The 25,640-nt window shown below is 43.4% G+C and overlaps 1 long non-coding RNA gene across 1 annotated transcript; it reads right to left on the reverse strand.

Moving 5' to 3' along the window:
- Positions 1–706: 706 nt before the first annotated feature.
- On the reverse strand, positions 707–24,941 carry LOC129634284 (uncharacterized). Its single transcript, XR_008705512.1, has 3 exons — positions 24,738–24,941; positions 21,353–21,557; positions 707–895 (listed from the first exon to the last, which is right to left on the reverse strand). It is a non-coding gene; the product is annotated as an uncharacterized LOC129634284 (long non-coding RNA).
- Between the last annotated feature and the right edge of the window lie 699 nt (positions 24,942–25,640).

Below are 25,640 nucleotides of genomic sequence, written 5' to 3' on the forward strand. Positions count from 1 at the left end.
CTGACCCAGAGATTGAACCCGTGTATCCTGCTTGGCAGGCAGATTTTTTACCACTGAGCCACCTAGGAAGCCCTAGGATACTGTTATCCCTATTTTACAGATGAGAACACTGAGGCTCAGGGGCTCAGTTACTTGCCACTGGCACACAGCTTGTGTGTCCTAAGATGAGGATTTGGACCCAGACCTGGCTGATGCCTGAGCCCTTGCCTTTAACCACCTCTCCTTACCTTGCCCACAATATTGACAGTTCTTACAAACACGGCATGAATTCTCTCTGCCTCTGGAGATGGGCCAGGAAGAGGAAAACTTGTTCAGTTAGCCCATGAGAAGACTCAGAGCGCCCTGAGCTCGCTGACACCCTATTTCTGCCTGAGGCTGGCTGTCTCTCCCTGCAGGAAAACTGCTCTGGGTTTCAGGACCGCTGCCAGATATCAACCAGAGTGTCTGCTGGAGCCCTAGGAACATATGTGACTTGCCTATTTGGAGGTACAGAGGAGACAAGCTCACACTGTTTAAAAATTGTTCCCGTTTTTTCAGCAAGATATGTACGCAGTGCTGAGCCTCCAAAGACAGGGAGAGGAGTGGGGTGTTTGAATCAACAGTGCAGGATCCCAGAGTCTGCCTTGGGGTTCACTAATGCAGAAGCAAACGGGTATTAGAGAGAGGACTTTTGGTTCCCCAGTGACAGAAGACCTACCCAAACCGATTTAACCAAAGTGTATTTATTGATGCATAGAACTAAAACCTCAGTGTAGGTGGAGCTTCAGGTGCAGCTGGATCAAAGGATCACAGGACGATTAATTCCAAGTCCCGTTTCTCAGCTCTGCTCTCCTTCACGTTGGCCTCACTTTCCTGAAACAGCAAGATGGCAGCCATGGCACCCATCCTTAACAGCCTATCAGGAAAAAGGAAAAGGAAACCCAATAAGTCAAGTAACTAGTTGAGTTTCACTGACTCTAGCAGGCCTGACTTGGCTCAACACTGACGCACAGAAATGGGATGTGTTGATTGGCTGGGCCTTCGGGGGTGGAGTCAACACCCACCCAATAGCACAGACTTAGAGTCCCTTGGGGTCGAGCCCTCGAAGCCATATTGCGACATATTTTAAGAAGCAGGAGAGGCGGGTGTTAGATGTCAGAAAGATCGAGAAAGAGTAAAGTGAAAGTTCACCTGGGGTGACCAAATGCACAAGCAAATACACAATTATATGATTAGGGAAAGTGCCTAAGAGCTCCCAGATAGGTTATGCTGGAAAAGGTCTTTTGTAAATCAGTGTCGCACTCCACAACACACATTTTTACTCAGGTGAAGAGAGGAGAGGAGAGATTTGTAATTATCAAGTTCCCAGGGTAGCAGGAAAATTTTTATTTAATCCATTATATAGAGGAAGTGCTTGGATATTTGCAGTAAAAATTAGAAAGCAAAACTTAAAACCGCGGATGACATATAAAAAAGATTTTGGATCTGAAACCTGGACTTGATTTATTAGAAGAGCTGGTGCTTGAGAAAAAGCAAGCTTAATTAATGAGAATCATCTAGCAGATGGAGACTCCAGTGGGGAACTGAAGGGGCTTCTGAGCGCTTCCAAGGGCTCAGGGGGTTGACGGCAGGGCTTTGTTAGGCTGAATGTCTCTTCATTTATTATGGGTTGTTTTTTTTCTTGCTAGAGGTGTGTCAAGGAGGACGTTCTTACATCTGATTTTTACAGGTGTACAAGGAAGACTGACGTGAATCTGCAGGTCCACCGCGACTTAGGCCATTTTGGACTCACACATGGAATCCAAGGGAGGAGAGGAGAGCAGGATGGTCCCGCTGCAGCTGGGCAGGAAGTGTCCAGGGGTGGGGGCGGGATGGGGGGCGGGGAGGGCCTGAGAGACTGGACAGTGAACGTGAGAGGCCCCGGCCTGCAGAGGAAGTATGTAGAGGAGAAAGCTGCCAGGCTCCCCTTATTTATCACAGACACCGGATGCCTGAAACCCATCTCTCTCTAGCACTCAGCATCTCCCCTGTCAGACCCTCTAGATGTATGGAGACAGCAACCAAGCCAAGCCTAAGCTTAGTGCTCCCCGTGTCAGTCAGTGGCTGAAGTCAGTTCTCTGACAGGCATGCGAGCCTCTGTTTTCATGAAGCTGATGGATTGTATATTTGCCTTCTTCTCCTTTCCCTGTGCTTCTTCCCCCACTGGCAACTGGGCCACAGAATTCCTTGGCCTAAAACATAAATCTGGGGACTTCCTAGTGGTTGTGACTAAGACTCTGCGCTCCCAATGCCAGGGACCGGGTTCACCCTGATTAGGGAACTAGATCCCACATGTCATAGCCAAAAAAATCCCATGAGCAGCAGCTAAGACCCGGCACAGCCAACTGAGTAATTAATTATTTAAGATATAAGAAAACATAAATCTGACCCCATGGCTTTATACCCCTCAAAACCTTTCAGGGTTGCCCAATGCCTACAGCAATATTTCTCCAAGTCATCTTCCTTAGAACCTTCATTCTTTGATCAAATAAGTTTAAGAAATTCTCTATAGCATACCCAGGTTAGAGAATCCAAACACAAAATGACAAATTAAGGGCTCCAAGTAGTCTTTTGGTAAAGAGCTGCTTTCATTTTTTTACCCTGCTTTTTTCTGTTTTAGTTGGAAATGGTTGTTGTTGTTCTATTTTGTTCTTTTGGTGTGCCGCACACAGCCTATGGGATCCCAGTTCTCTGACCAGGGATAAAATCTGGGCTCAGTGAAAGCACAGAACCCGAACCAGTGGACCACCAGGGAATTCCTTACTGATGTATAATTGATGTACAATATTATGTGTTACAAGTGTATGGTAGAGTGATTCCCAGTTCCTAAAGGTTATACTCCATTTATACTTATTATAAAAGATTGACTATATTCCCTGTGCTATACAATATATCCTTGTAGCTTATTTTATACTCCGTAGTTTGTACCTCTTAATCCTCTAACCCTATGTCACTGTCCCCCTTCCCTCTCCCCACTGGGACCACTAGTTATTTCTCTATATCTGTGAGTCTGCTTCGCTTTTTTTTTATATATTTATTCCTTTGTTGTATTTTTTATTCCACATACAGTAAGTCCCCTATGTACGAACCTTCAAGTTTCTTTGAACTTTCAAAGATTTGAATGTGCCATGTTCGATCATGTAAGATAGTCCACATGTCTAGTAGTTCAAGTATCTGGCATACGTTGTCACGTGCCTGCATCCTCTAAGTGGCTGTGATTTTGTGCACTTTACTGTACAGTACTGTATAGCATATAGTAGTGCAGCATCATTATTTCAAGCCCAGGATGTCCAAAAAGAGCGGTTGTGGTACCGATGTAGCTGGTACTCTACTGTACTTTCAAGGTTACTTACTTGTACTGTAAGGTTACTTACTAAACTGTAAGATTAAAAATGTTTTCTTGGACTTCTCTGGTGGTTCAGTGGTTAAGACTCTGCCTGCCAGTGCAGGGGACTCGGGTTCAGTCCCTGGTCTAGGAAGACCCCACGAGTCTCGGAGCAACTAAGCCTGTGCACCACAACTACTGAGTCTGCCCTCCAGAACCTGTGCTCCGCAACAAAAGGGCCCTACAATGAGAAGCCTGGCCATTGCAACTAGAGAAAGCCTGCCCACCGCAGTGAAGACTGGTGCAGACAAAAATAAACATTTTTAAAAAATAAAAAACAAACAAAAACGTTTTCTTTATCTTTTGAGTTTGTTTTCTATGTTCAGTCACTCAGCTGTGTCCAACTCTTTGTAACTCCATGGACTGCAGCATTCCAAGCTTCGCTGTTCTTCATTATCTCCCAGAGATTGCTCAAAATCATGCATGTTGAGTCGGTGATGCTATCCACCCATCTCATCCTCTGCCGACCCCTTCTCTTCCTGCATTCAATCTTTCCCAGCATCAGGGTCTTTTCAGATGAGTCAGTTCTTTGCATCAGGTGGCCAAACTATTGGAGTTTCAGCTTCGGCATCAGTCCTTCCAATGAATATTCAGGGTTGATTTCCTTAGGACGGATTCATTTGATCTCTTTGCAGTCCAAGGGACTCACAAGAGTCTTCTCCAACACCACAGTTCAAAAGCATCAATTCTTCGGTGCTCAGCTTTCTTTATAGTCCAATTCTCTCATCCATACATGACCACTGGAAAAACCATAGCCTTGACTAGATGGACCTTGGTTGTTAAAATAATGTCTCTGCTTTTAATATGTTGTCTAGGTTGGTCATAAATTTTCTTCCAAGGAGCAACCATTTTTAATGTTTGGTTGCTGACTGAAAGCTGCAGTCACCATCTGCAGTGATTCTGGAGCCCAAAAAAATACAGTCTGACACTGTTTCCACTGTTCCCCAACTATTTACCATGAAGTGATGGAACCAGATGCCATGATCTTACTTTTCTGAATGTTGAGCTTTAAGCCAACTTTTTCCCTCTCCTCTTTCACTTTCATCAAGAGGCTTTTGAGTTCCTCTTCACTTTCTGCCATAAGGGTGGTGTCATCTGCATATCTGAGGTGATTGATATCTCTCCCGGCAATCTTGATTCCAGCTTGTGCTTCTTTTAGCCCAACGTTTCTCATGATGTACTCTGCATAGAAGTTAAATAAGCAGGGTGACAATATACAGCCTTGACGTACTCCTTTTCCTGTTTGGAACCAGTCTGTTGTTCCATGTCCAGTTCTAACTGTTGCTTCCTGACCTGCATACAGATTTCTCAAGAGGCAGGTCAGGTGGTCTGGTATTCCCATCTCTTTCAGAATTTTCCACAGTTTGTGATGATCCACACAGTCAAAGGCTTTGGCATAGTCAATAAAGCAGAAATAGATGTTTTTCTGGAACTCTCTTGCTTTTCCGATGATCCAGCAGATGTTGGCAATTTGATCTCTGGTTCCTCTGCCTTTTCTAAAACCAGCTTGAACATCTAGAAGTTCACGGTTCATGTATTGCTGAAGCCTGGCTTGGAGAATTTTGAGCATTACTTTACTAGCGTGTGAGATGAGTGCAATTGTGCAGTAGTTTGAGCATTCTTTGGCATTGCTTTTCTTTGGGATTGGAATGAAAACTGACCTTTTCCAGTCCTGTGGCCACTGCTGAGTTTTCCAAATTTGCTGGCATATTGAGTGCAGCACTTTCACAGCATCGTCTTTCGGGATTTGAAATAGCTCAACTGGAATTCCATCACCTCCACTAACTTTGTTCATAGTGATACTTTCTAAGGCCCACTTGACTTCACATTCCAGGATGTCTGGCTCTAGGTGAGTGATCACACCATCGTGATTATCTGGGTCATGAAGATTTTTTTCTATAGTTCTTCAGTGTATTCTTGCCACCTCTTCTTAATATCTTCTGCTTCTGTTAGGTCCATACCATTTCTGTCCTTTATCGAGCCCATCTTTGCATGAAATGTTCCCTTGGTATCTCTGATTTTCTTGAAGAGATCTCTAGTCTTTCCCATTCTGTTGTTTTCCTCTATTTCTTTGCATTGATCGCTGAGGAAGGCTTTCTTATCTCTCCTTGCTATTCTTTGGAACTCTGCATTCAGATGCTTATATCTTTCCTTTTCTCCTTTGCTTTTCACTTCTCTTCTTTTCACAGCTATTTGTAAGGCCTCCTCAGACAGCCATTTTGCCTTTTTGCATTTCTATTTCTTGGGGATGGTCTTGATTCCTGTCTCCTGTACAATGTCATGAACCTTCATCCATAGTTCATCAGGCACTCTGTCTACCAAATCTAGTCCCTTATATCTATTTCTCACTTCCACTGTATAATCATAAGGGATTTGATTTAGGTCATACCTGAATGGTCTACTGGTTTTCCCTACTTTCTTCAATTTAAGTCTGAATTTGGCAATAAGGAGTTCATTATCTGAGCCACAGTCAGCTCCCGGTCTTGATTTTGCTGACTGTATACAGCTTCTCCACTTTTGGCTCAAAGAATATAATCAATATGATTTCAGTGTTGACCATCTGGTATGTCCATGTGCAGAGTCTTCTCTTGTGTTGTCGGAAGAGGGTGTTTGCCAGTGTGTTCTCTTGGCAAAACTCTATTAGCCTTTGCCCTGCTTCATTCTGTACTCCAAGGCCAAATTTGCCTGTTACCCCAGGTGTTTCTTGACTTCCCACTTTTGCATTCCAGTTCCCTATAATGAAAAGGACATCTTTCTTGGGTATTAGTTCTAGAAGGTCTTGTAGGTCTACATAGAACCATTCAACTTCAGCTTCTTCAGCGTTACTGGTCGGGGCATAGACTTGGATTACCGTGATACTGAATGGTTTGCCTTGGAAATGAACAGAGATCATTCTGTCATTTTTGAGATTGCATCAAGTACTACATTTTGGACTCTTTTCTTGACCATGATGGCTACTCCATTTCTTCTAAGGGATTCCTGCCCACAGTAGTAGATAAAATGGTCATCTGAGTTAAATTCACCCATTCCAGTCCATTTTAGTTCGCTGAGTCCTAAAATGTCGATGCTCACTCTTGCCATCTTGTTTGACCACTTCCAATTTGCCTTGATTCATGGACCTGACATTCCAGGTTCCTATGCAATATTGCTCTTTACAGCATCGGACCTTGCTTCCATCACCATTCACATCCACAACTGGGTGTTGTTTTTGCTTTGACTTCGTCTCTTCATTCTTTCTGGAGTTATTTCTCCACTGATCTCCAGTAGCATATTGGGTACTTACTGACCTGGGGAGTTCATCTTTCAGTGTCCTATCTTTTTGCCTTTTCATACTTTTCATGGGGTTCTCAAGGCAAGAATACTGAAGTAGTTTGCCATTCCCTTCTCCAGTGGACCACATTTTGTCAGGACTCTCCACCATGACCTGTCCATCTTGGGTGGCCCTACAAAGGCATGGCTCATAGTTTCATTGAGTTAGACAAGGCTGTGGTCCATGTGATTAGATTGGCTAGTTTTCTGTGATCGTGGATTTCAGTTTGTCTGCTCTCTGATGGAGAAGGATAAGAGGCTTATGGAAGCTTCCTGATGGGAGAGACTGACTGAGGGGGAAACTGGGTCTGGTTCTGATGGGGAGGGCCATGCTCAGTAAATCTTTAATCCAAATTTCTGCTGATGGGTGGGGCTGTGTTCCCTCCCTGCTATTTACCTGGGGCCAAACTATGGAGAAGGTAATGAAGATAATGGCAACCTCCTTCAAAAGATCCCATGCATGTACTGCTACACTCACTGTCCCCAACCCTGCAGCAGGCCACCACCAACCCAAGCCTCTGCTGGAGACTCCTGGACACTCATGGGCAAGTCTGGGTCAGTCTCTTGTGGGGTCACTGCTCCTTTCTCCTGGGTCCTGGTGCACACAAGGTTCTGTTTTTGCCCCCCAAGATTCTTTTCCCAGTCCTTTGTAAGGTCTATGAAAATTGTTATAACCCTATTAAAGTACAGTACTATATAGCTGGTCAACAAGAGTCCGAAATGCAGTACTTAATGCAATCTCAAAAATGACAGGATGATCTCTGTTCATTTCCAAGGCAAACCATTCAATCCGAGTCTATGCCCCAACCAGTAACGCTGAAGAAGCTGAAGCTGAACAGTTCTATGAAGACCTACAAGACCTTTTAGAACTAACACCCCAAAAAGATGTCCTTTTCATTATAGGGGATTGGAATGCAAAAGTTGGAAGTCAAGAAACATCTGGAGTAACAGGCAAATTTGGCCTTGGATTACGGAATGAAGCAGGGCAAAGGCTAATAGAGTTTTGCCAAGAGAACACACTGGTCATAGCAAACACCCTCTTCCAACAACACAAGAGAAGACTCTACACATGGACATCACCAGATGGTCAACACCAAAATCAGATTGATTATATTCTTTGCAGCCAAAGATGGAGAAGCTCTATACAGTCAGCAAAAACAAGACTGGGTGCTGACTGTGGCTTAGATCATGAACTACTTATTGCCAAATTCAGACTTAAATTGAAGAAAGTAGGGAAAACCAGTAGACCATTCAGGTATGACCTAAATCAAATCCCTTATGATTATACAGTGGAAGTGAGAAATAGATTTAAGGGACTAGATCTGATAGATAGAGTGCCTGATGAACTATGGACCGAGGTTCGTGACATTGTACAGGAGACAGGAATCAAGATCATCCCTAAGAAATAGAAATGCAAAAAGGCAAAATGGCTGTCTGAGGAGGCCTTACAAATAGCTGTGAAAAGAAGAGAAGTGAAAAGCAAAGGAGAAAAGGAAAGATATAAGCATCTGAATGCAGAGTTCCAAAGAATAGCAAGGAGAGATAAGAAAGCCTTCCTCAGCGATCAATGCAAAGAAATAGAGGAAAACAACAGAATGGGAAGGACTAGAGATCTCTTCAAGAAAATCAGAGATACCAAGGGAACATTTCATGCAAAGATGGGCTCGATAAAGGACAGAAATGGTATGGACCTAACAGAAGCAGAAGATATTAAGAAGAGGTGGCAAGAATACACAGAAAAACTATAGAAAAAAATCTTCATGACCCAGATAATCACGATGGTGTGATCACTCACCTAGAGCCAGACATCCTGGAATGTGAAGTCAAGTGGGCCTTAGGAAGCATCACTATGAACAAAGCTAGTGGAGGTGATAGAATTCCTGTTGAACTATTTCAAATCCCGAAAGACGATGCTGTGAAAGTGCTGCACTCAATATGCCAGCAAATTTGGAAAACTCAGCAGTGGCCACAGGACTGGAAAAGGTCAGTTTTCATTCCAATCCCAAAGAAGCTAAGCTAAGCTAAGCTAAGTTGCTTCAGTCGTGTCCGACTCTGTGCGACCTCATAGACGGCAGCCCACCAGGCTCCGTCATCCCTGGGATTCTCCAGGCAAGAATACTGGAGCGGGTTGCAATTTCCTTCTCCAGTGCATGAAAGAGAAAAGTGAAAGTGAAGTCGCTCAGTCATGTCCGACTCTTAGCGACCCCATGGACTGCAGCCTACCAGGCTCCTCCGTCCATGGGATTTTCCAGGCAAGAGTACTGGAGTGGGGTGCCATTGCCTTCTCCAATCCCAAAGAAAGGCAATGCCAAACAATGCTCAAACTACCGCACAATTGCACTCATCTCACACGCTAGTAAAGTAATGCTCAAAATTCTCCAAGCCAGGCTTCAGCAATACATGAACCGTGAACTTCCAGATGTTCAAGCTGGTTTTAGAAAAGGCAGAGGAACCAGAGATCAAATTGCCAACATCCGCTGGATCATCAAAAAAGCAAGAAAGTTCCAGAAAAACATCTATTTCTGCTTTATTGACTCTGCCAAAGCCTTTGACTGTGTGGATCACAATAAACTGTGGATTGGGGGCAGGAGGAGAAGGGGATGACAGAGGATGAGATGGCTGGATGGCATCACCCACTTGATGGACATGAGTTTGGGTGAACTCCAGGAGTTGGTGATGGACAGGGAGGCCTGGCATGCTGCAATTCATGGGGTTGCAAAGAGTCGGACACAACTGAGTGACTGAACTGAACTGAACTATATAGCTGACAGTGTTAGTTGGGTACCAAGGCTAACTTTGTTGGTCTTACAAATAAATTTAACTTATGAACATGCTCTCCTCTTGGAACAGAACTTGTTAGTATGCAGGGGACTTACTGTATAAGTGATATCATACAGTATTTGTTGTAACCTTATTTGACACTGGGCCTCCCTGATAGCTTAGTTGGTAAAGAATATGCCTGCAATGCAGCAGGCCCTGATTCAATTCCTAGGTCAGATCGGGAAGATCTGCTGGAGGAGGGATAGGCTACCGAGTCCAGTATTCCTGGGCTTCCCTTTTGGCTCAGCTGGTAAAGAATCCACCTGCAATGCAGGAGACCTGGGTTCCATCCCTGGATTGGGAAGATCCCCTGGATAAGAGAAAGGCTACACACTCCAGTATTCTGGCCTGGAGAATTCCATGGACTGTAGAGTCTGTGGGGTCACAAAGAGTTGGACACAACTGAGTGACTTTCACTTTCACTTATTTGGCATTGAAGCCCTTCCTATCCAATGTTATTTAACAAATGCATTTGGGGGATCACTAATTTACAAGATAAAGCCCAGATACCTCAACACAGCATCCAAGACCATTCCATTGGCCACAACCTCCCTTTCCAGCCTCAGCACCCAGAATTTTTCCACGGTTACATCCTAGTTCCCACCACTCTGACCACACACAAATGCTTTGCACTTTCTCTGTATTTTGGTTCATATCACTCCCCTTTTCTTCCCTTTTCATTTTTCTAAATAAAACAACCTTTCTCAGGAGCTCCATGCAGATTATTATTTTATTAATAGGAATGGCCCCCATTTTGGGGGCACTTATCATGTGCCAGACCCTCTCCAGTCAGCTTTCCCCACTCAGGCCCGTGGCTTTGGCACCGGAGCAAGATGCTGACCATGACTTTGTTGCCTTCTATGCTTCGATACCTCTTTCCACTTGGCCCCCACAGTGCCTTGTACCAATGAGCCCCCTCTCCCTTGTCCTAGACCTCTCCCTGGCTTGGGTCTTCAATCAAATTTCCCCTCATTGCCAACGTCCCTCTTAGAAAAGAGCTTTGCAGCACCTACTTGACAAGGATGATTGAGATCTCTGGGGTTCATTCATTCATTCTATAAGTACTGATTAAGCACTCGAGGTTTTAAGATAGACATGGTCCCACCCTCGCCGCAAGCCAGCGAAGACAGACAGGAAACACAGTGTAATGATCAATTCAATAACTGCTAATGTGCAAAGTGTTGCCAAGGAGTGGGGGGATGGGCCGATGAGAGGGACAGAATGAGACAGGAAGGGCACAGGGCACAACCTTTAAAAGAATGGCATAGCCCAAGGACATGACATAAGCTGATTAGAACCAGCTAGGTCCCAGATGGTGCTCAGTATATGTTCATTGTAACACATCAAAACGTTAAATGACACACCCACAGATGCCAGGACCATAAAGGCCAAAATGTGGGCGGTGGCCCAATGCCTGAAAGTCCCCACCCCTTCCCCAAAATAGCTGGAATACTCCTCCCACTCATGTTGTTGTTCAGTCACTGTCCAGCTCTTTGCGACCCCATGGACTGCAGCAAGCCAGGCTCCTCTGTCCTCCACTATCTCCTGGAGTTTGCTCAAATCCATGTCTATCGAGTTGAAGATACTATCTAACCATCTCATTCTCTGCCACCCCGTTCTCCTTTTGCCTTCACTTTCCCAGCATCAGGGTCTTTTCCAATGAGTCAGCTCTTCACATCTGGTGGCCAAAGTATTGGAGCTGCAGCTCCTATTCATTAGCCTATGAAATAACCCACCCCTATAAACACTGACAGCCCCATACCCAGAGGTCTCTTGCCACTCTTGCCTTCCAAGATGGCCCACACTCTGTCTGTGGAGTGTGTTTTCTCCCTGAATAAACCTTTTTTCACTCTTCTGTCGCTCTCTCTTAAATTCTTTCCTGTGGGAAGCTAAGAACCCATACTTGGCAGCCGTTCCAGACACTGGGATGTGACCAACCTCTTGGGCCCCACTATCTTTCCTGCAATAATACGTGCATGCTCAGTCATGTCCGACTTTTTGCAACCCCATGGACTGTAGCCCACCAGGCTCCTCTGTCCGTGGCATTTCCCAGGCAAGGATACTGGAGTGGGTTGCCATTTCCTCCTCCAAGAGATCTTCCTGACCCAGGGATCAAACCCACATCTCCTGCATCTCCTACACTGGCCAGCAGATTCTTTTACCACTGAGCCACCTAGGAAGTCTAGAAGAAGAAAAGAAACACCGCTGGGCCAGCACACCCCATCCCTTGAAGGCGAGGAGGGTCTGCCTACATGCTCTGGCAGTTGCCACTATAGCCACTGCACATTTAGGAGGAGCAGAAGCTGGGGGTATCCTTGCCTGGGAAATCCCATGGACAGAGGAGCCTGGTGAGCTGCAGTCCATGGGGTCACAAAGCACCAAACATGACTGAGTGACTGAGCACGCACACCTGCAACAACCTGATCTGGTGTCCAGGGAGGGCCTCCTGGAGGAAACAAAGGCCCGTAAGAGACGGGACAGCATGTGAAGGACACAGGTGGGGAACTGAGGTGCATTTAGGGGCTGCAGTGAGTACAGCAGGTGGGGGGACTTTGAAAGCAGACAGTGAGTAACAGGAAATGGCCTGGGAGTCTCCTCGAAGACTCAGCTCAGGGATGGGCCTCAAGAGGCTTGGGTATGAATCCTGATGGGGTCGTTTACTCTCTGTGGGGCCTTGGGTGAATATCTTTTCTTTTGTTTTTAATATCTATTTGGCTGCACTGAGTCTTAGTCACAGCACTCACGATCTTCAATGTTTGTTGGGGGATGCGGGATCTTTAGTTGCAGCATGTGGGATCTAGTTCCCTGACTAGGGATCGAACCCAGGCCCCCTGCATTAGAAGCACAGAGTCTTAGCCACTGGGCCACCTGGAAGTCCCTTGGGTGAGTTTCTTAACCTCTCTGTTTCTGTTTTCATAGCTGCAAATGGGGCATATTCTCCAACACCTAGCTGAATTTAATAAGCACTTAATACAAGCCAGGCATTTTTTCCAAGAACTTTACAGAACATAACTAATTTAATCCTTACAATATTCCTAAGAGATAAGGTATTGCCACTTAGCAGATAATGAAACTGAGTCACTAAATTAACTTGTTGAAGGTGACCCAGCATGCTGTTAGGTATCTACCTGGCAGGGTTTCCAGAGTTGAAAGAGATAAATAAAGTGTAACATTTAACACAGTGCCTGGCACACAACACAGTGGGCCTTCCATATCTCCATGTTCCGTATTCCCAGATTCAATCCACCTTGGATATCTGGGGGGGAAAAAAAAAAAAAAACCCAGAAAGTTCCAAAAAACAAAACTTAAATTTGTCAAGCCAGTGACTATTTACATAGCTTTTACATTGTATTGATAACTATTTACATAGATTTCACATTTTCTTAGATATTACAAGTAATCCACAGATGACTTAAAGTACAGAGGTGAATGTGCTTGTGTTATATGCAAAATGTTAGTCTCTCAGTCGTGTCTGACTCTTTGTGACCCCATGGACTATGGCCCACCAGGCTCCTCTGTCCGTGGGATTCTCCAGGCAAGAATACTGGATTGGGTTGCCATTTCCTTCTCCAGCGGATCTTCCTGACCCAGGGATCAAACTTGGGTCTCCTACCTTGCAGGCAAATTCTTTACCAATTGACCCACCAGGGAAGCTGGTTATATGCAAAGACCATGCCATTTTGCATCGTGGAAACAAATTCCCACAAACAGGGAGGGAGCAATGTGATTGCTCAGTAATTTTTACTATTTATTTTGATCTATCCTAAGGCCAGCGGGAAGCCATTAAAAGGCTATAAGCCATCAAGAGGATGTTTTTTTTAAAGAATGGCTCTGAGGAGTCCAGGGTAGATGCAGAGAGAGTAATTAGAAGGCTGTTACAACTAGGAGTTCGCATGCCAGGCTAAGGATCCCACATCCCACCACTAAAAGATCTTGTGTGCCACAACTAGGACCTGGTGAAGCCAAATAAGTAAATAAATAAAAATACTAAAAAGAAGAAGACTGTTACAGGAGAGGGAAATACTAGCAGCCAAATCAGACTTGTGTGAGTAGGGTAATGAATCCTGAAAGGTATTTCCATGGTGGAATCCACGTGTCTTGGGCATCGAGGGGCACTGAGGTTTAAAGAGTAGAGCCAGGTTTCTGGGCTTCTCAGGTGGCACTAGTGGTAAAGAACCCACCTGCCAATGCAGGAGACATAAGAGATGCAGATTCCATCCCTGGGTTGGGAAGATCCCCTGGAGGAAGAAATGGAAACCCACTTCAGAATTCTTGCCTGGGAAATCCCATGGACAGAAGAGCCTGGTGAACTGCAGTCCATGGGGTTACAAAGAGTCAGACTCAACTGAAGCGACTTAGCATGAAAGCCAGGTTTCTGGCTGGCCTCGGATGCAGTGCCATTGACAGGAGCCCAGTGTGGGCGACAGGTTAGGCATGGAGACTTGTCTATTTCGGACAAGTGACACGTAAAGAGGACATGTAAGTAGAGATGGGCAGCAGCCATGACATGCACAAGTTCAAATCCATGACCTGTGTTGTGCTGTAAGAGACCAGGCCTTTAGCGAACAACAGACCACCTATCATTTACTAGTCCTTTACTCTGCCTGACCTGGTTCTGATGCTTCATGGTCTCATTAAATCCTCCCCACACCCTGAGCGGAGCTCTGTTCTGGCCTTTAATTTAGAAAAGTGGGGGACTTCCTTAGTGGTCCAGTGGTTAAGAATCTGCCTTCCAAAGCAGGGGACACAAGTTCGATCCCTGGTTGAGGAACTAAGATCCCAGAGGCTGCAGGGCAACTAAGCCCACACACTACAGCTAGAGACACCCACAAGCTGCAACAAAATATCCCACATGCCACACGGAGGATCCCATGTGCCAAAACTAAAAATAACACAGCCAAATAACTCATAAATTAAATCATAATAATAATGAATAAAGAATGCTTTTTAAAAAGTGAAAAATGAGTTCAGGAAGGTTCGATTACTTTCCCAGTGTCAAGTAGCAGGCAGAGCTGGGTTTCAACCCAGGTTGTGTTGTTGTTCAGTCACTAAGTCACGTCTGACTCTTTGGGACCCCATGGACTTCAGCACACCAGGCTTCCCTGTCCTTCTCTATCTCCTGGAATTTGCTCAAACTCATGTCCATTGAGTCGGTGATGCCATCCAACCATCTCATCTTCTGTTGCCCCTTCTCCTGCCTTCAATCTTTCCCAGCATCAGGGTCTTTACAAATGAGTCAGCTCTTCGCATCAGGTGGCCAAAGTATTGGAGTTTCAGCTTCAACTTCAGTCTTTTCAATGAATATTGAGGGTTCATTTCCTTTAGGATTGACTGGTTTGATCTCCTTGCAGTCCAAGGGACTCTCAAGAGTCTTCTCCAGCACCACAGTTCAAAAGCATCAATTCTTCAGTGCTCAGCCTTCTTTATGCTCCAGCTCTTACATCCATACATGACTACTGAAAAACCATAGCTTTGACTAGATGGACCTTTGTTGGCAAAGCAATGTCTCTGCTTTTTAATATGCTGCCTAGGTTGGTCGTAGCTTTTCTTCCAAGGAGAAACCCAGGTTGTACCGATGCAGCAAAAGAGGTCATATGGGCAGGCACACAAGCAGCTCCAGTGTGCACGGGCCCACACAGTGTAGACTTGTGTGGCTCAAGAGTGGAACCAGCGCTGAGGATCTAAACAGCAAAAGAGAAGGTCCCAACGGGTCAAAGTGAGGGTTTCCACTCTACCCCAAGTGCTTCAAAATCCCTTTGTGTTCATCAGTCCTGCTCACCTGTTCCCATGGTTTCTTCTCAGCTTGAGGAAGCTCTAAAGCTAACCTTTCTCCCATGCTCTGGAGCTCAGTCCCCAAGAAGGGCACTTGCATGACGGCACTAGACCAAATATCATACCCAGTTTTGTCTGCAGACTAGGCTGTCCCACCAGTTCTCTGCTTCCTTTCTCCCTGAGTCGCGCTCTCTTGCAGAAAAGGCAAGGAGGTAAAGCAGGACCACCCACCCCAGAGGAAAGGGTTAGCATCCAACACCAACAAAATGTTCCAGTTGAGAGAATTTAAGTTGCGTCTCCCATTCTCCCCGCTGCTGCAGATTCCCCTAAGCTGCCTATTTCCCAAGACTGAGCAGGTTCCTGGTCCAGAAGATAAGTTAGAATCCTAATCTTCAGTGCCAGCTTTCACTCTGGATTTATTTAAATGACATGAGTGCAAACATTCTAGTTTGTTTCTGGTATTTTCTGTTCAGTGACCTGACTCATGTAACTTTTAATGATTTGTCTATTGGGATTTTAGTTTAAAAAATCATTTACATAAAAACATTTTAATGTAATTTTTAAGGTAGTAAACATATTCAACACTGTCTTTTTAGTTTTGTCATCACTTTTTCTTTTAAAAATATACAAGTGATTTATGAGTATGAGGAAGAGAAGGGGCGATAGAGGATGAGACAGTTGGATGGTAGCACCAACTCAATGGACATGAGTTACTGCAAACTCAGGGAGATGCTGAAGGACAGGGAAGCCTGGCATGCTGCAGTCCCTGGGGTCGCTAAGAGTCAGACATGGCTTAGCAACAGAAAAACAACAAAGTGTGTGTGCTCTTATTGTATGATATTAAAACCCTTACAGTTCAAATAAATCAAATGTCCCGTTCAGTTCAGTTCAGTCACTTAGTCGTGTCCGACTCTTTGCAACCCCATGAATCGCAGCATGCCAAGCCTCCCTGTCTATCACCAACTCCCGGAGTTCACCCAAACTCACGTCCATCCAGTCGGTGATGCCATACAGCCATTTTATCCTCTGTCGTCCCCTTCTCCTCCTGCCCTCAATTCCTCCCAGCATCAGAGTCTTTTCCAGTGAGTCAACTCTTCACATCAGGTGGCCAAAGTACTGGAGTTTCAGCTCAGCATCAGTCCTTCCAATGAACACCCAGGACCGATCTCCTTTAGAATCGACTGGTTGGATCTCCTTGCAGTCCAAGGGACTCTCAAGAGTCTTCTCCAACACCACAGTTCAAAAGCATCAATTCTTCGGTGCTCAGCTTTCTTCACAGTCCAACTCTCACATCCATACATGACCACTGGAAAAACCATAGCCTTGACTAGACGGATCTTTGTTGGCAAAGCAATGTCTCTGCTTTTTAATATTCTATCTAGGTTGGTCATAACTTTCCTTCCAAGGAGTAAGCGTCTTTTAATTTCATGGCTGCAGTCAACATCTGTAGTGATTTTGGAGCCCCAAAAAATAAAGTCTGACACTGTTTCCACTGTTTCCCCATCTATTTGCCATGAAGTGATGGGACTGGATGCCATAATCTTCGTTTTCTGAACGTTGAGCTTTAAGCCAACTTTTTCCCTCTCCTCTTTCACTTTCATCAAGAGGCTTTTGAGTTCCTCTTCACTTTCTGCCATAAGGGTGGTGTCATCTGCATAGCTGAGGTTATTGATATTTCTCCCTGCAGTCTTGATTCCAGCTTGTGCTTCTTCCAGCCCAGCGTTTCTCATGATGTACTCTGCATATAAGTTAAATAAGCAGGGTGACAATATACAGCCTTCTTGTACTCCTTTTCCTATTTGGAACCAGTCTGTTGTTCCATGTCCAGTACTAACTGTTGCTTCCTGACCTGCATATAGGTTTCTCAAGAGGCAGGTCAGGTGGTCTGGTATTCCCATCTCATTCAGAATTTTCCACAGTTTATTGTGATCCACACAGTTAAAGGCTTTGGCATAGTCAATAAAGCAGAAATACATGTTTTTCTGGAACTCTCTTGCTTTTTCGATGATCCAGCGATATTGGCAATTTGATCTCTGGTTCCTCTGCCTTTTCTAAAACCAGCTTGAACACCTGGAAGTTCATGGTTCATGTATTGCTGAAGCCTGGCTTGGAGAATTTTGAGCATTACTTTACTAGCGTGTGAGATGAGTGCAATTGTGCGGTAGTTTGAGCATTGTTTGGCATTGCCTTTCTTTGGGATTGGAGAAGGCAATGGCACCCCACTCCAGTACTCTTGCCTGGAAAATCCCATGGACGGAGGAGCCTGGTAGGCTGCAGTCCATGGGGTCGCACAGAGTCGGACACGACTGAAGCAACTTAGCTTAGCTTAGCTTCTTTGGGATTGGAATGAAAACTGACATTTTCCAGTCCTGTGGCCACTGCTAGCCCACTCCAAATGCTATCAGTTTGTGTATATTCATCCTGACCACCTTCTAGGTATTTACACACTTGATACATTTACAAAAATTCATAGTTTTGTTTTGTGTACATTTTTCTTCTTTATGTGAACATCATACTAACTGCAACTTGCCTTCTTTGCTTAACAATACATCTTAGAGGGACTTCCCCGGTGGTCCACTGGTTAAGAATCTGCCTTCCGATGCAAGGGACAGTGTCTGGTTGATCCCTGACCAGGAAGCTAAGCTCCCAGATGCCTCAGAGCAACTAAGCTACGACTACAGCTAGAGTCCCTTTGCCACAGGAGGATTTCACATGACATAACGAAGATCCTGCATGCTGCACCGGGGACTGACACAGATAAATAAATACGTATTTTTCAAAAACAAACAAAAACCCCCCAATATATCATTTAGAGATAATTTTTGTTTTCTTACCATGTAAAGTTTGACTTATTTATACAACCAAAAATGTTCTCTTTTTCCTTGATTTCTCCCTTTGGTTCTAAGCTTAGGGAGTCATTTCTTCTCCAGGTGTTTGAAACTGTCTATTTTCTTTTCCTCACAACATTTTTACATTTGGTCTTTATTATTATTGCTATTATTGTGTCCAAATAAAATATATTTGTTGTATTATGTGAGATGAGGATACATTTTTTTCCCCAAATTACCAGCCAGTTAGCCCAAAATAATTTTCTAAATTACCCTTTCTTTTCCTGACGATGGTACTTTATTACACATTACATGTGTATCATTGTCTCATTCTAAAAGTCCTATTTTAAACTACTAAGACAACTACAAATTTTTGTCCTCATACCACACAATTTTAAGTATCACAATTTCCTAATATGTTTTGTGGCTAGTTCTATTCCCTCATCCTCAATCTCATTTTACAAAACTTTCGTTGAAATTCTACCTCTTTATTCTGCTAAATGAGTTAATGAATTTTATAATCTTTTCCATTTTTTTGAAAAGTTAAAATCACATTTGGATTTTCATTAAGCCTGTAAATTAAATTGGCCTTTCCATCTTTACATCATTTAGCCTTTGCACTAGGCATAAAGAATGTCTCTCCCCAGTCATCTTTTCTTTTAACCTTAGGAAAAAAAATTATAGATTTCTTCATAGAGAAAATGCTATATTCTGGATTAGTTTATATATCCCATGCTTCAAAACTTTAGAAGATAAACCTTCTTTCCCAGTAAAACCATTTGAACTCACAACTTGGGGCACAGCATTTTGATATCTGTCTTAAATTCTTCCTCAACTTGTTTATTCGTTAAACTAGTATTTATTTCAAGCGCCTGATATGCTTCAGGCCCAGGTTTGTGAATAGGGATACAGCAGCAAATAAAATAGCTTTCTTTTTTTTTCTTTTGACAGCTCCTCTTGGCTTGTGGGATCTTAGTTCCTCCATCAGGAATTGAACTCCAGCCCTGCCAGTGAAAGCGCCGAGTGCTAACCACTAGCCTGCCAGGGAATGCCCAGATAGTTTTCATACAATCATCTCAAAATATAATGCTTACTTTAAAAAAAAAAAAATCACGATTATCTCAAAATTAAAATTTTAATTAAAAACACTAAAGTTCTCTCTTCTTAGGAAGCTGGTATTCTAGTGGGGAGAGAAGAAGGGAAACAAGTAAGCAATTAGGCATATGTCATATCAGATGGTGCGAAATGCTGCCGAGAAAAAGTGCAGTTTCCAAAAGCTGGTCAGGGGCAGACGCTCTGTCCGCTGATTTTGAACAGAAGCTGAAGGAGGTGGCTTAAATTTTCTGCTTCTGCTTCTGTCAGAGAAACTTCTCTATTTTTTCCCCCAGAAAATTATCTCAGAAGTATTCAAATTTGTCTACAATCTCACATATTCTTTTATATTTTTTAAGTCTATTTTGTCATTTCTACCATTTCACCCTAAGTTTTATTTCTGTTTTTTTCCCTTCATCATATTTGTCCATTGTATTATTTAGATCTTGTTTTTTACATAAAGAATCAACTCAAGGATGTATGTGTTATGTACTGTTTTTCTATTTTTTTAATTTATTTTTTTCTGTTTCTTTTCTGATCTCTTCCTTCCTCATCTTTATTTGGGGTTTTGTTTTCATGTATTTCTAAAGTATTTAATGAGTATTTTGCTTGTTTAAATTTCTCTGGATTTAATAGTAAAATCACTTTAAAAACTAAATAAAATTTTGAGTAAAGCTTTGTGTACATACTGTTGGTTTTCCTAGGTGTGACTCTTTTCTTTCTAAATTAACACAACTCCTAGTATATATAACTGAATCATTGTGTGGTATACCTGGAACTAACACCATATTGTAACTCAACTATACCTCAAAAAAACAAAGCTAGACACACATACACACACCACCCCCCAAAGAAAACTGTATTCATGCAAAAAATAAAATAAAATAAAGGCAGTGAAGCTCACACACACAAACTCCACTTCATTCCTGATTTTCTCCTTTATCCAAAAGCTTATTTGGGAGAATTTTAAATAGTCAATTTCTAACAATAATTTCTAGTGTTAGCATATTGTGAACAAAGGATATGATCCAAATGACATTTGTACTTTGAATTCATTGGGCTTTTCTTTGTGGAGGAAACTGTGATCCACTTTTAAAGTTATTTTCTGGATCCTGGGAAACAGGCTGAGTAACTTACAGCCCAAGCCAAAGTCAGTATATCTTCAGGAACTGGGGAAAAGAACAAAATGTGAACAGGAAGTAAGCTTCAAAGAGGAAGTGATTTTGATACAGAGGAGACAAAGGACTGGCTTTTTTCAGTACCCACTAAAGGCCAGGCACTGTGCTGGGTGCTTTGAATGTATTGTCTCATTCTGAGGCCAAGCAGGATTCTTCAGAGCAGGAAATGGTGCCCTGGGGAGGTTAAGTAACTTCCTAAAGTCTGTTCCTTGTTCACAGTCCTGTCCCCCTCGCTATGCTGAGCAGCTTCCCACTTTTAAGACTCAGTTTAAACATCACCTTTTTTCTCAAAGAGAAGAGTTGGGCACCCCTCTTCTATTCGTGTAGAAGTCATCGCTAGTCACATCTGCCACCCTTGGTTACCCTGTAAGACCTGTAAGGATAGCCAGCACATTGTGGGTTCTCAATAAATATTTGTTATGAAGTGAAGAATACAGGCAAAAGGACCAAAATAAAGGACCAAAAAAGAGTTCCTGTATGAAGAAAGAATACAACAAAGCCATCAGCCAAGCCATCAGCCTAAGGACCCTTCTCTGACTCCTGCCAAATGGCGATGCCTCGGGGTTTACAAGTAATAATATTAGCATTAATAGCTCGATCTGTTCGCAAAGTGTTTGCTGTCTACACAGCATTATCCTATCTGCACTATCTTATTTGGTCTCCAAGAATGGGTTGTCCTAAGCCCCATTTTCTAGGTATAATAGTGAAGCATTTAGAAACTGAGTCTGGCCAAGGTCAGACAGGGAAGCCTGGCGTGCTGCAGTCCACGGGGTCGCAAAGAGTCGGATCTGACTCAGCGACTGAACAACAAGGTTATACAGCTTGCAAGTCGCCATAACCAAGAGCTCCTCAGACTCCACTTAATGCCACATTCAAACTTGAACCCAGGTCCCTCCTAATGCTAAAGCAGACCTGCAGACACACACGTGCACGCTCACGCACAAACATACCTTGTTGTCTTGGTGGAGAGGAGACGTTCAATTCCCTTCCTGCCTCGCTCATCATTGTGGTTTCACAATGGAGTCTTTCTTCTTCAGACAACATGTTTCATTAATGCCTTAAAGGATATTCATGAGGGTGATCCCTGAGGTTACATGCTCATTCATTCATCTGTTCTTATGGACGATAAACACTGATAGAGCATTGACTGAGGCCCTGTTAAGAATGCAAAGCCAGGTAAGCTGCTAGCCTGGACACTGGGACCCAGGTGAAGGGTGGGGAGGATAACTTAGGGGGACCTTCAGGACCGCTCTGCTCACAGTCCACTCACCCCGCTTCCAGGCCTGCCTCCTCCTCCCCCACCCTCCCAGTCCCCACCCCACACTCTCTTTATCTCCCTTCACAAAAAGCCCCATTCTCTTTTTGCACAATACACTTTCACAATAGATAGTCTATTCAACCCAGAGCCCAAATCATCAGCAACCAAAATGCTTGGTTCCTCTTTCCTCCTAGGTCTTCAAAAGTTTCCAGGGGAGGAGGAATAATTGCATTCTGTAGCGTAACTTCCTGTCCCTGTTTGCTTGGCTGTTTCTCCTGCAAACTGGAAGGTCCTCGAAGGCCTGGCCTGGGTCTTTTCACTATTGACTGTAGAATAAATAAGAAACCCAGGTCTTGCTCTCTAAATATACAGGTTATTGTTTACAATAATATAATCATTATAGAAATTTGACAAATACTTTGAGACAAAGAAGAAAATAAAAATTATCTAATATTCCAACAAACACATATAACTTTTTATTAATTTTTACTTATTTTAAAAAATTTTGGCCACACTGTGTGGCATGCAGAATCTTAGTTCCCCAACCACGGATCAAACCCACGCTCCCTGCAACGGAAGTTTTAACCACTAAACTACCAGGGAAGTCCTACAAGTAACTTTTAAACTTGTCTGTATGTCCTTCCAAGTTTTTATATGTACTTTTCAGGATAAATATTCAATATATATGTATATACAAAACTGGGCAAGACTACAATTGCATATGTAATTTTGTATCTCACTCACTACATCAGAAACATTTTTCAGGTCATTAAATATTTTTCAAAAACATGGCTTTTAATAGCCATGCAGTTACATCAAACGTGCATGCCGTAACTTCTTTAAACATTTCCTCACTGTTGAATACTTGGGTTATTTCCTTTCTTCCTTCTGTCCTTTTCCTTTTTATTGGCTGTAATTTTTGCCAACATAAATAACATTTTGATAAACATCCTTAACTCACATCTTTGTCCACACTGATGATTCCCCCTCCAATAGATTTCTAGAACTAAAGTTATTAATCAAAAGACATAAACTTTTTCAACTTCTCTTGACTTACAATATCAAATTATTTTCCAGGCTTTGATCCATCAGCCTTCTTATAGCAATACATGTCATCATTGTGGTTTTTATGTATTTATGGGTTTTTAACTGTTTAGTGAAGCTAGCAGTTTCCTGTTTATGGTAGGTGGCCCATGTTTCTTTTAGCTTATTTTTAGTCTTATATTTATGCAAATAAGGCCAGTTAATTTACTGGTCCAAACAATGATGGGAATAAAGCCACACAACTATGCACCCTTGGTCATAAGGCGGGTGGGAAGTTTCACCCTATCGTCATTCCCTGAAAAATGATGCACAAAGGTCAGATGCTCACCCCATCTATCCAGCTACAAAGACTTGCTTTCTTTGGGTTTTTCCTACAAACCCTGAAAGTCATTTAGCCGTGTCCGATTCTTTGAGACCCCATGAACTATACAGTCCATGGAATTCTCCAGGCCAGAATATTGGAGTGGGTATAGCCTATCCCTTCTCCATGGGATCTTCCTGACCCAGGAATTGAACCAGGGTCTCCTGCATTGAACCTCCTCTCCTGAGTGAGGATTCTTTACCAGCTGAGCTACCAGGGAGGCCCCCCTTGAGTCTCCCTAAATTGCCACTACACTTCTGAGAATTTTGAGCTGCTGCCCAATACAACTTCTGTAGGACTCTGGTCCCTGACTTAGTTCTCAGTGACTCTCCAGCTCTGGTCCTCTTGCCATCTCCTACATCCCATCCTTTAAGGAGTTCAAGGTTTGCCTCTGCTCTTTGAAACCCCTTGAAGTTCCATCTTCAGGGTCCTGCATCTTCTATTGACTGGAATCCATCCAGTGGGGAGGTCTGATTCTCAAAACCTTATATTAGATGTTGCAAAGTCACTGATATATATATATATATGTATATACACATATATATTATATCATTCAGTTGCTCAGTTGTGACCAACTCTTTGTGATCCCATGAGCTGTAGCACACCAGGCTTCCCTGTTCTTTACCATTTCCCAGAGCTGACTCAAACTCATGTCCATTGAGTCAGTGATGTCATCCAACCATCTCATCCTCTGTCATCCCCTTTTCTTCCTGTCATTCAGTCTTTCCCAGCATCAGGGTCTTTTCCAATGAGTCAGCTCTTCAAATCAGGTGGCCAAAGTATTGGACCTTCAGTTTCAGCATCAGTCCTTCCAATGAATATTCAAGGTTGATTTCCTTTAGGACTGACAGCTTTGATCTCCTTGCGGTCCAAGGGACTGGTCATGGTGGAGAGTTCTGACAAAAAGTGGTCCACTGGAGAAGAGAATGGCAAACCACTTCAGCATTCTTGCTTGAGAACCCCATGAACAGTATGAAAAGGCAAAAAGATATATAGTATTTATGAAAATATTTCTTTATCTGGCTGCACGGGTCTTAGTGGCGGCACGAAGGATCTTTTAGTCGCGGCATGTGGGATCTACTTCCATGAACAGGGATGGAATCCAGGCCCCCTGTATTAGGAGCACGAAGCCTTAGCCACTGGACCACCAGGGAAGTCCTTGATATAAATTTTTAATGTTTGTTTGGTTCTGCCAATGAAAGCAACAGTTTTAATAATCATCTGCTGATCTCCCAGCAGTTACTCTGGTGAATACATCAACTGGAACACTGAAGAGCTGTGTTTCATCCCTTTATTTGGTTTATTAGATTCTTCAGATTTTCAGAGATTTCAGAGATGGTTATGAACATTCTTGAAGGTCTGTGACATGACTGCATCCTCCCATTAATAAACCTTATACTAACAAATATTCCCTCCCATTCCAGCCGTGGGGCTCCTGAAAAGCCCAGGGGAGGCTTCCTTTACTGCTTCTGCATCAGAACAGCTGATTTCTTTCTCTCTCGTGTGAGTGAATCTGAAGGCTTCCTTCCTGGGTTTAAGAGGATCAGGGGACTTGGCTAAAGGTGGTGGTGTCTGTGAGCGTAGGCCATTGTGAGTACTTCCTCACGGTCATTCACACAGGCTTCACCGTTTACCAAATTAAGTATCACACACATCACGGGTCATACATCACCTGCTTTCATGCCTGCCCACAATCCCAGGAGATGGCCATTACCGAAGCTACTCAGGTGGCAGAGAAGGAAGTGGGTCACTGCCCAGACAGGTTCTTGCAGGGAGGTGATCTGGGAGAGAAAACAGGGAAGTATGAGGAGCGGATGGGCTTCCCTGGTGGCTCAGATGGTAAAGAATCCGCCTGCAATGCAGGAGACGCTGGTTTCATCCCTGGGTCGGGAAGATACCCTGGAGAAGGGAATGGCTACCCACTCCAGAGAATCCTGGAGAATCCCATGGACAGAGGAGCCTGGTGGGCTAGTCCATGGGGTCACAGAGTCAGGCATGACTGAGAGACTAATACGCGCATACACATACCCATGAGGAGGGGATATGGGAAAGAAAAGAAGAAAACAGAGATGTTGAAAGGAACTCCCACCTAGAAACTCTGGCTGCAAATTCTCGCTCAGTCACTCCATAGCTGTGACCTTGGAAAGCTTTTTTTCTTGGAAAGCTTTTAAACTTTTCTGTGCCTCGGTCTCCTCAGCTGTAAAATGGTGACCAGAATATGACATTTATCTGGCACAAAGGTGACTGTACAGTATATTTATCACAGCAGGTCCATAAAAGCAGAAAATTGGGAATATCCTGCAAGTCCAGTGATTTGTTTTTAAACAAGTAATATAAACACATGCTATGGGAAAATACCATTTGTTAAGAATGACAATGGATGTTTACAGACAGGGGAAGATATCTGTGACATATTATCAAGTAAAAGTGGTTGCTATTTGGTAGGAATAACATTATGTCATTTTGTTAATTTTCTTAAAATAATATATTTACATGTATAGTCATTCATCTGGTTAACAATATTTGCTTTGCATAGTTTTATTACTATGCATTTATGTGCAGATGTGTGCCTATA

The sequence above is a fragment of the Bubalus kerabau genome, chromosome 19 (genome assembly GCF_029407905.1).
Source record: "Bubalus kerabau isolate K-KA32 ecotype Philippines breed swamp buffalo chromosome 19, PCC_UOA_SB_1v2, whole genome shotgun sequence".
Classification (NCBI taxonomy): Eukaryota; Metazoa; Chordata; class Mammalia; order Artiodactyla; family Bovidae; genus Bubalus; species Bubalus kerabau.